Below are 11684 nucleotides of genomic sequence, written 5' to 3'. Positions count from 1 at the left end.
GCATGTAGGTTTAAAGGCTCAGTAGATGTGATGCACTTAAGTGTACACTAGGGTGGTGCCTGCTGTCATTTTAAAAGCCAGCCCTGCCTTGCAGGCTGTTTTTAAATTTGAATTATAAGCAAATTCGACTTTGGTATTAAGGATACTTCCAGAGTCTCAAACGACCTTGTATTTACATATGTCACCCCTAAGGTCTCCCCTAGGTGATCCAGGGGTGGAATAGCTTTTAAACAGCCGCGGGCCGTGGAGGGAGTTACGGTGGGGCAGGGAGGCGGGGAGGTGGAGGGGCAGGGTGGAGGGTGCTAAAAACAGGCATATGGATCATTGCAGGTAAGTACACAATGTAATTAATAAAACGAAATTCGTAGCACGCATTGCATGGCGAAAAGCAATGCTGTGCACGCTACGAATTTCGTTTTATTAATTAAATTGTGTACTTACCTGCAATGATCCATATGCCTGTTTTTAGCATCCTCCACCCCGCCCCTCCCCCTCCCCGCCTCCCTGCCCCACCGTAACTCCCTCCACGGCCCGCGGCTGCTTTTAAATATAAGCAGGAACATTATAAAATATGTTTGATAAGCCCTGGTGAGGGAAAAACTGGCAATTTAGTGTTCCCCATTGTAGAAAACTAGCTCCATAGGCTAACATCGGAATAATGTATTTAAGTGTACATATTGATAGGAGCGGGCTAAAAATATAATTCAAAGACTGAAAATGATAAATCAACAACTTGTCACTGTTAGATTTATAATAACTATTACAGAAAAGAAGTTATAGAACGTTCTTTTCTGTTACCCACAATCCAGCCTTCATGCTGGCCTTTCCTGATTTGCCAGCCTCTGCCAGGCTAATCCTGTCTTAATGAGGTGTGAAGTGGCCTGCAAGAGAGACAAAGGATTATCTGTGGTTGAAGAACTGCAGAAGGCATGATGAGGGTGAAGTAGCCAAACTGACCTTCAAAGATGGAACAACATTTTAGGACAACACAGGCTCAATCCCACACCCTGCATCCCCAGCTACACAGGAGCCCCTGTCATTAGATTAGTGAAGGGGCTGGAAGGGGAGTGTTAGTAAATCTTAGCCATGTCAGCGGGGTGGCTTCGCCACATCTACCTCTTCAGGAGAGACTTTCTCCATCTTGGATTTTTTAAGAAAAGTGCTTTATGGGACAAGAATATGCCACACCTAAGAGTCAAACCTAAGGGTGGCACCCTGCAACCCAATGGTCAGGGATGACTCCCTGCTTGACGCCCGAGAACAGTGAATTATTAGGGAAGAGTTGCCAAGCAACTCAGATCTACAGCCTGAAATAACAAGGGGAAGAAGGACTGCCCTGCGCGAACCCTGATCTGCACCCAAAGGACTACACTTTGAAGGACCGCACCTGCTACACAATCTGATACCACAGCCCTAAGGACTTTGCTTGGCTTCACAAGGATTAAGGAGTGGACTTCCTGAGAGCTACAGGTTAACAGAACCACCTGCATCATCTCCAACGAGAAGTGTCCATCCTGGAGTGCGTCCAGTGGACTTTTAAGGATTTGGCCAGGTGCATTGTGGGAATTGCAGCCCCAACATTCCGAGGACCATCTCAGAGCTTCTCGTCCCTTGGATTGGTGTTTTGGACACTTTGAACCCAAAAGAGGAACTTCAGGAAGAAGTTCCAGAGTTCCAGATTTTTGGAGGTTTGGAGCAACTTTGGTAAAAAGCCCATAAGTTGACCAGTTGCATTGTGGGAGTTGTAGTCCCAGACCCCAAGAGTCAAACCAGGTCATCTGAACCCTTGGCTGGTGCTGCGAACCACTTTTCTGCGTCAAGAAACACGTCTGGAAGTAAGTGTAAAAATGTTAAACCGTGGGTGGCCTGAACTCTAGACTTTTTCCTGGTCCAGCGCAACCTTTTTTAATCCTTTGAGTGTTATTTGCTTCCAAGGGCTTGTTTTACTCCTAATCTTTAAAAGTCATATCTCTGGTTCTCTACATTGGATTCTTGTCGCTTTGTTGTGAATTTAATCATACAAATATTTCCTATTTTTATAAATTGGTGTTGGATTTTTGTGTGCTGTGTCTTACTTATTTATTCTATTGGTGTGTTTTAAATGCCTTACATGTGTCCCTAAATTAAGCCTGTCTGCTGGCAGTCAGCTACTAAGGGCTGAGCAAAGGAATAATTTATTGAGACCTTAACTGAACCTTTTATTGTTTTGTGCTCTTATTTCTAGTGGTAGCTCCCTAACTTATTACTACTAATAAACCACATTCCAACACCATCCTTCTCATTCTTGGTTTCCACTTCAACCCTGACATAACCTATCTTCCTGGTATCTAAGCATCCTGCTTCACACTGGGCACATTCCTGAACCCACCAAACCGAAATGTACTTATAAGTTTCCACTTCTTAGGTTATTTTGATTCCATCCAGTTAGATATAACTTGAAGCATGCGTGCTCCATGTACATTGTGTTAATACCCCTGAATTGAGGGCACTATATAGGGAAGTAAAAAAGAAAAATAAATAAATACAGAAGCTTACACTGCTCTGTTTCATGTGTTAGCGATGCTTGGTAAACTAGAGCGAAAAACCTTTGACATGGCTAATGTTTGCTGCTTAGTTCATTGGTGTTACACTATTCATAACTCATATTAAATATATATGTATCTCTTAAAAACAAATAAAACCTCGCCACAAAGATGCTTGTGAATGCACGGCCTCCTCTGATGCCAAAATGTAGATAAACCCTAGGCAGATTAATTTAGAATTCTCACAACACAGTTCAGAAAGGCAAGTTGCAGTGTTGAGTTGTGAGAATGGGAGAGAGATGAAAAACACCAGATCTACTAAGATTAGCCTGCCTTCCTGCACTACAACAATCCTTAGAGGTGATTTCCTCTTTCTGTGTGTGCTGCTGAATGTAGCCCGTAGAGAAAAAGGAAGTAACGAGGAGAAATAAACATATTTCTTCTTGTCACACCTCACTGTGAAAGGCATTGCATTTTGATGTGTTCCTAGGTTTACTAGCTTTAGTAAATTTGGGAATGAGCCAAAATCCATGGGTGGAGCATGGGAACGCCCACACTTCACCCATGGAACGCCTTCAAAACTCATGGTAACGCAAGGCAACTCTAATCTTTGCCTTAGGTTACTAGGGGGCAGATGTATCAAGATTCCATTTTGCGATTCCTAAATAGCGATTTTTAGCGAATCGCTATTTAGAATTCGCAAAATGGAATGTATGTAAAAAATCGCGAATTTTTTGCGATTCCTTAATCTTCTTTATTTGCGAATTCGCATTTTGCGAATTCGCAAATAAGGAATAATTTCCCATGCATTCCTATGGGCCAGGAGGCCCATAGGAATGATTGTGAAATAATTCTCAAATTGCGAATTCGCAATTTGCTAATCGCAATTTGAGAATTATTTCAAGGGTGCAGGGGTGTCTCAAAGACACCCTGCTGCACCCCTGAAATGTACATGTGTGTGCATATGGCGCACATACATGCCCTATGGGCATGTGTGTGCGTCACATGCCACCTTCAAAAATGCCAAATTGTGCATTTTTAAAAGAATTCGCAAATTAACATCAACTACAAGTTGGTGTTAATTTGCGATTTCTTAAACAGAATTCGCAATATAAAAATGCTACATACATAGCATTTAAGGAATTGTTAAATTTGCGATTCCTTAAATGCTATGGCAAAATAAGGAATCGCAAATTTTTGCGATTCCTTATTTTGCGAATTTTTGATGCTTGCCAAAACATGCAAAAAGACCGTTTGAGACTCGCAAAGGCCGAATTTCTGCAAATTTCGGCCTTTGCGATTCGATAAAGGCTTGATACATCTAGGCCTTAGTATTTACTAAAGCAAGCAAGCGTGGCTTAGTAAATGACAAAAAGGATTTTGCGTGGGGCTGTGCCACCAAAGTGACACAACCCTGACGCAAAACCTTAGTAAATCTGCCTCTCTGTGTCTACTCGTAGCTTCAGTGATCCCACCATGAATACCTTGAGTCTTGAATACAGCAGCACCATGAACCGGGCAAGCAAGGACCTATTAGAATGGAAAATCTGTTATTTGTTTCATAAGCGGCTGTTTCAGATATCCAAATAAGGTAAATTGGATCACCTACTGTGGAAAAAAGGTCTAGCCTTCAATGCACTCTATGTAGTGCATGACACGTCTCATTAACACTTGAGTGTTAATAGACTTGTGAAGTGCTTAATTTGAGCCAGTGGTTTCCGGTGCTCAGCACCAGCACTTATTATCTGCACCTGCACTTAATTGTCAACACCAGCACTTATGACAGCTGCCACATAATGGTGCTGTTTGTATAAATTAGAGATGAGTAGAAAAGCAATTGCTTATTAATTTAGTATGCAATAAGAACAACTAATACCTGCCGCCCAAGCTATTTTTATAGCTTTGGGGGCCCCGGAATAGGCAGTATTGTCACACTTGTAGCAGTGTGCTGGTTAGTAGGTACTGTCATTGGGAACACTGGCAGTGGCAATGGGTGGTGCAAGCCGCATAGGCCACCCGACTAAAGCCCTGGCAATAACTTGTTAACGAATTAAGCAGGGGACTTGCTATCACAGGTAGCTATTTGGCAGATGACATGCATCAATCAACTATAAATAAGGCCACACGTCAGTAGGAAGGATCTTTTTCAAAGGCATGTTTTTGATAGTCATCATCACATATCAAGCTGGCGCTGAAAGCAGGTGTTGTAACTTGGTACGCCCCTCCCCTCTCCCTGCTTCCAGCAGGTAAACCCTGAAAAGCCTACAGGGCTAGCACATATGCACTACCGCATGTGCCTGTCAAAAGCAGGGGGACTCACTGTGCCGGACCCTCATACAGCCTGAGCATCAGACTGACCATGATAGCACAGTTACAGAAGTAAAATGAAGGAACAGGAAATGGGGTTTGGGGAGCCCTGACGCCCATATGAACGAGCAGCCACTGCACAGAGTTACCTGATGCTCTTAGAAAGAAGAGTGGGGTGAGGTGAACTTAACACAAGGGAGCATGAGGATATTAACAGTGTTGAAAATATATGTTTTTAACAAGGTTAAATGTTTAAGAAATGTTCCGCACATTGGACCTTCGATCTGTGAAAAGCATACATTATAATATGCACCCTATATCTTTTAAATCCTTATTTTGCTTTCCGTACGTTACTTTTTCGCTCTCTAAAATGTAATACACCCTTATTTCTATTCCGTTAATTTTAATCTGTCTAATGCATTTAGGGGATGGGGCGAGGTCCTTCTTCAGCTCACAGCGGTTAATTACCAGAACAGAATTTAAAGGTTTGCCGGGATATTCGCGTACAAATACCCTTCACTAGTGCGTTTTAACTGAAGGTTCAAGGTGTAGATTGGCAATTTGGAACCTATGTGGGTCAACGCAAGGGAGACTGACACATTTTAGTTGGCTGGGACTTGGAAGATTTGTGCTGCTTCAGTGTAACTGAGGTCCCTACGAACATTTAATAATAAGCTGATTAAATATGGACATTCAAAGCGAAGGGGAATTTTCATGCGGTCCGAAGGTTCCACGTGCTGATTCAGCCGCTTCTCCGCTCCACGCGGTCGCCTGTCTGGCACTGACGTTCTTCCTCTTGGCCCCATTACGGCGTCTGCGGGTTCGTCACCGACGACGCCACTTACTGAAAGAGACCTCCCCTCGCGCTGCGTCACATCCGTATCAAACCCGTGCATTCTCCACAGACTAGCATTATTGGCGCTCTCTTTCACAACTCTGACGATCTCGGTGGGAGTGCTTTGGTATGAGTCGACTGATCATTCTGTCAGCTACTGAGGCTGCAACGTTAATTAATCTCTCTCATCTCTCTCTTGTGCACATGTTGTAGGGCATATTATCAAGGCAGGCGAAATGAGATTATCGCCGCTTTAGCGGCTGTTTTCGGCCGCAATGCGACTATAATGTTATTGCCCTATTAGCAAGCTGTCGCTAACAGTAGTTGGCGACAGCTTGTAAGCGATAGCGAGCGGTTTGGGGCCCGCTTTGCATGTTAGCGATATTTATCGCTAATGACATGCAAAGTGGGAGTACCCAACCTGTTAGCGACTGAAAGCAGTCGCTAACATCGCTATCGCCTATTATCAACGCAGACGTAGCGATGAAAAAATATCGTCAAAACCTAACGCCTGCTCAGACTACTTCTTAGCCTGTATATCCAATGGGAGGTGGATATTCAGGTTAAGTCCCTATTAGCGATAATGCGTGAATATCGCTGGATTTCCAGCGATATTCATGCATTTCACCACTATCGCCGGATATTTTATCGCATTGGAGATAAACGTTGCTAATAGCACGTTATCTCTGCGATAAAATGCGGCGATGCACGGCGATGAAAAAATGCGGCTAAGCTCATTTAGCGATAAATATCGCTAGTTGTTGATAATATGCCCCGTAATTCATTACCTAGTCAGGCTCATATTAACAGTCCTGATGATTATCCCACATTAATAGTGGATCAATAAGTCGTTGACAATAATGACGGATCCATAGAAATGAAAACAATTTGTAAAATTGGGTGGTATATGTATAACTCAAGTGTGATACACACATTGCTATGCACTTACCAGGATCACGACTGCAGAGGCAACAAGCATGTTTTCACTCCTTAGGCAAATTCTTCGAGTGATTATTGTTTGTTCCAAGTTTAACTTAATTTTTATATTATTTTAAAAATAAATCGTTTTAAACGTCCTTTTTTATTGAAAATATTATTTTGTTCGTAGGGACGACTGTTCTTTACCTTCTATGATACAAGTACGATGTCCTTAGTGACTTCAGGGATTTCCCTTGAGCTTGAATAAACTCTCAAGGTAAGGAAGGACACTTTCTGACAGCCTTCTATTGACGGAAAAGGCTTTCAGAAAGTGACATCATAATCCTCACAGCAGAGCTGAGGCTGGCTCCGCCGTCATTATGGGGTAATGTGTGTTTTGGACACTCTGACAAGCTCCTTGAAGCCGTCGGAAGCGTAGAGGACGGTACCTCCACCTGCCGTATTGTAATGCAGCGGCCAGAGCGCAATGGCAGATATTGGGCAGATCGCATCCGACGGTTGGTTGGTTGTGGCCTGCCCGACATCGTAATTGGGCCCAAAGTTATTTGTCCAGATCAGCACAATGTGATCCACTTGGGAAGCGGAGATTTAAAGATAAGTACTCTACTTTTAAAAGACCTAGGGACATATTTACAAACCCCCAGTGGGTACCTGCATTGGCGCACAGCTGCTGTTTGTGCGCCAGCGCAGGGGAGAGAACAGGGGTGCACCGTATTCTTGTAAAAACGCTGCATCCCAGTGTTTTGGAAATGCTGCAGGTTCAGCACAGCAAAATTGCTTGTGGTACTGTGCCATTTCATTGTAAATATGCCCCTAGTGCCTCATTTAGAGTTTTACAGTGCAGGATATCCATCAAAAGGGAGAATATCCTGTCTGCCATATTCAGAGAGCCATTCACATCAATGCACTCTTACCATGCTGGACAGGACATCCACTACTTTTCAGCAGATGTCCTACACCCTGTTATCTCTAAATAAGGGCCTTAGGCCCTCATTAAGAGCAGTCCAGGTAATTGTAATGTATAGGGCAACTCCTGTTATCATACATATCGCAATTATGAGTTTTTTTATAAGTATCAATAGGTAAAAACTATTGATATCTTTCAGGGGGGAAATGCCGGGCACTCACTGGAACAGGTGCATTTTGGTGTGGTAAGCAGCAAAATCTGCATTTAATTCCCCAACACTCGTAAACGGCTGGTATTTTAGAGCACGAGCTTCCCTGTTCCTAAGTATGTTTTATAAAACATAATGTAACTCCAGAATGGCAGATTGGTGACTTTCTGGGGCAAATATTAACAGACTTACAATAAACATTTAGGGCTTATTCTAAATTCTGAGAACTTGCAAATGAAAATTGTGCCAAAGGTAAATACAGAGACTGCCAGTTGCAGTACTTCCCAGGGGAACAATTACCTTAACATTCTGGTTATCCTGACGTATCTGTCGGCGCAAAAATGGCGCATTGCGGGACTGTGTTCGGAAACAGACACATCTCCAGCAATGTGTCATGTCACATGTCAAAAGGCCTGCGACACCCCTTACGCAGACTTCAAGCAGGAGTAAGGATTGGACGCAGTGAGGTCGCAGAAGTGTCTCAGTGAAATCTCATAGATTTCACTGCAACATTTCTACCAGCCTTTTATGCGCCGGAACGCCCACCCTGCATACATTATACCTGATACAGGTATATTATACACCAAGGTTTACCAAGTGATGCATCTGCCTAGATGCATCACTTTGTAAATATGGCGCAGTGTGGTGCATTTTTTACACCGCTGCAGTGTCACAAAAAATGATGCAACGGTGGCGTAAGGGCCTCATAAGTAAGGCCCTTATTTTGTTTTTACCACATCCGAACAGGTAAATGCACAACATACACTATTTGCCCACCCCATAAATGCCAGGTTTGACCTTATGAAAATTGTTTGGACAAAAACCGCGGGTTCAGAAAAAATTGCAAAAGCCAACATACTGATTCAGGTGAAAATTCACGTTTACGCTTGCTTTAAAAGGTTCAGAACAAACTCAACAATGGCCTTAGATTTTTGTAGGACGCTCGTGTATCATGGCAATGTAACACATTTGAAAAAGACCTGCATCATTATTGACTATCAACGCACCAAGGGGCAGATTTATGAAGGCCTTGCGCCGCCGGTGCGTCATTTTTAACATGGGAAAAAGTGACGCACCGGCGGCGCAAGGCCTTCATAAATCTGCCCCCAAGTGCCCCCCTTACACTGACTTGGGATCCGAGCGGCTTGTATTCAAACAACTTTAGTGCCATATTTCTCTTTAATATTTTGAGTACAGCAATCCAGGATTAGGGAATAGGATGAAAGGGCGCTGCCATTTTGTTCTTTCAAGTTTGACTTACGAGCAGCTAAACTAAGGATGCTAAGGAGGACCATGCAAATCACGGAGGAGGGAAGGGCATGAGTAGATGCCATTACCAATGATGGTTGCCCCAGTACTAAAGGCCACTAGCCCCTAATATCAAATTTAAACCTGAAAAATTAAAGGTTTTTGAAGCTAAAAAGAAAAATTAAAACAAATTGTGCTAAATGCGGAAAGTTTTGTAAGTACGCTTCTGCACTGAGGACATGCTACTGGGGGATGCTGATACCAGGCGTTACTTGTTAGTGGGAAGGTCCAGCTGGAGAAGGCTACTCGACTCTCTGAAGCACTGTCATGACAGATATGAAGGGACGTGACATTGTGCAAGTCCTACAGATCCTTCTGGTAGAAGCTCAAACTGCAGAGCCCTCTAGAACGGATGTATGTCAGTACAACGCGATCTTTTAGATTGCGGTACTTAACAACGCGGTTATTACAACGCAAGTCATTACAACGACTTGCGTTGGAGGGTGCGGATTGAGGAATATTATAATTGTATATTCCAACACCAGTCCACGTAACAGTAGGGAAGGTGTTGGAATATAAATTTACAATATTCCTTAACCAACAGCGCCATCCAGCGCAAGTCGTAGTAACGACTTGCGTTGTAATGGCAGCGTGGTAAAGGTTGTGCGGTGTAAACACCGCGTTGTAAACAACGTTTACCTCTAGAGCTGAGGCATTCAAAGATGGCCCTTTCTTTCACCCATTCACAGCTTCTTCATTAACACTGACCTTGATGTAGCACTTCATACACCATCCCAAGCTGGTGCTGATTACATTACAACATAGAGCAATTGTATGGCATATGGCCAACGAGGGAGGCCAGACACTAATTGTGCCAGTACACCAAGAGGCTCTCCATCTCCTCACTCATTCCTCTCCCACTAGATTGGCCTTCTTGTTGCTGCACCTTGTGTCCTTAGCATGCCTGCCCTGTGCAGCTCAGTTCCACCAGTTGTGCCTTCTCCCACAATCTTACCCTCTCTTAAGTTGGCATTTGCTTCACAGGTATCTCAAAAAAAAAAGGGGGGGGGGGAAAAAGGATTGTGCCGGGTTCGTCCTCCTAAGTTAAACGTATTAAATCAAAAACAGAGAACCCAGTAAATTTATACTTGATACCTCTCTTGTGTTAGAAAAAACACAGTTTTTCTTGTAAAACACTCACCCACCAGGGTTACCCCTTGGTGGCATGTTTCATGATTGCGTCCATCCCGATCTGCTGCAGATTGGGCATGCTATGACCAACGAACTACGTGGGAGCACTAAGTGGGCTCTATGTACTGATATAAAGATGATGTATATGCTAGAAAGGGAGGGAGTGGATAATTTTTTTTCAAAAACTGGCTAGTAGGTATTTCTATTTTATTCCTGCCTCTAGTCGGTATATTTATAAATTTGGGGGTAGTTAGAATGCCAGGTAGGTAATGTACCTGCAATCCTATAGGTCAACATGTTTCGAGCCATGCCCCTATGGATCTTCTTCAGGACCAAAGGAAACTAATTCCCTGGTGCCACTCCTGTATGATTGCTCACAGATTGCACTGTTGAAAAATGACTCTCAAATCTTCAGATGTGGTCCCTGGGGCAAAGTCCACATTGGGCAAGACAGAGAGGGTTTGCCTTGATGCGAGTGTGACAACAGGCCAATCCCCACCCCCCACCCCGGTGGAACCACAATGCCCTAATAAGGCTTTGTATACAAAATAAAGAACACCAACTAGGTGGTATACATATGTATTTCACTAAGTGGTTAGCATGCAAGCAGTGTGTTTTCGGGTGCCACCAGTGGTGGGAAGCAGTGGCCAGTTGGGAAAAGGGCATGGATGATGGGTGGCACATGTTGGATAGACTGACCACATTTTTCAATTAAAAAATAAGGACATGCACCATCCACAAGTCTTCTGGAATTGGGTAAGGCATGTTGTGAGGGGGAGGGGCAGGAATTATCTCAACATGTGGCTTTCGTTGCCAGTAGGAATCACAACCTGGAGGTCCATAATAGATGTGGAAACCTTGTTGAATGTGATCAAGATGCAAACTAGTGGGGATGTAGGAATTTCCCGGGGGGGCAGGCTAAAGTTTATAACGATATCTCTAGATCCAAATGACGAGTTATCAGGTGATTTTGGAAAGGGAGGTGACTGGTGTATGCCGCTGGGAGTCTTTAACGGGAAACAACTCTGGCCTGCTTGGTGCACCCCTAACCCACAAAACCAAAGTTCTGATGTCAAACATCAGCAAAGACATGGAATATCTTCAGAGGACTCAGATTGTGAAAATCACTGGGCAATACATAGGGCTCACTAGAAGGAAGTTGATCAGGGACAGATTAGTACAGATTTCACAGCCATGCAATGACTTTGCTTCTGCACATTACAAGTCACTCAAGTGTTGCATGCCAATCAGATTACCTACTGTAGCAAAAAACAACATTTTGTGAAAAGCAGAGCAAGTTTTGCATGACAAATTCCCACAATCAAATGATTTGCACCAGAGCAGGGGAGGCGGCAGAGAGGGCTGTCTGATAGTTTGTGTTCAAACTGCAAACACAATTTGAAATCTTTCAAAGGACGCCAAGCTTCACCTTTGTTATCATATGCAAAATAAATGTAATTAATAGAAGAGAGGGCTGAAGGCACCTGAATAGGAATCTATGGAAAACAGGCATTAGATTGGAAAGAG

This window comes from Lissotriton helveticus, chromosome 12, assembly GCF_964261635.1.
Source record: "Lissotriton helveticus chromosome 12, aLisHel1.1, whole genome shotgun sequence".
Taxonomy (NCBI): domain Eukaryota; kingdom Metazoa; phylum Chordata; class Amphibia; order Caudata; family Salamandridae; genus Lissotriton; species Lissotriton helveticus.
This window is presented reverse-complemented; position numbering follows the sequence as displayed.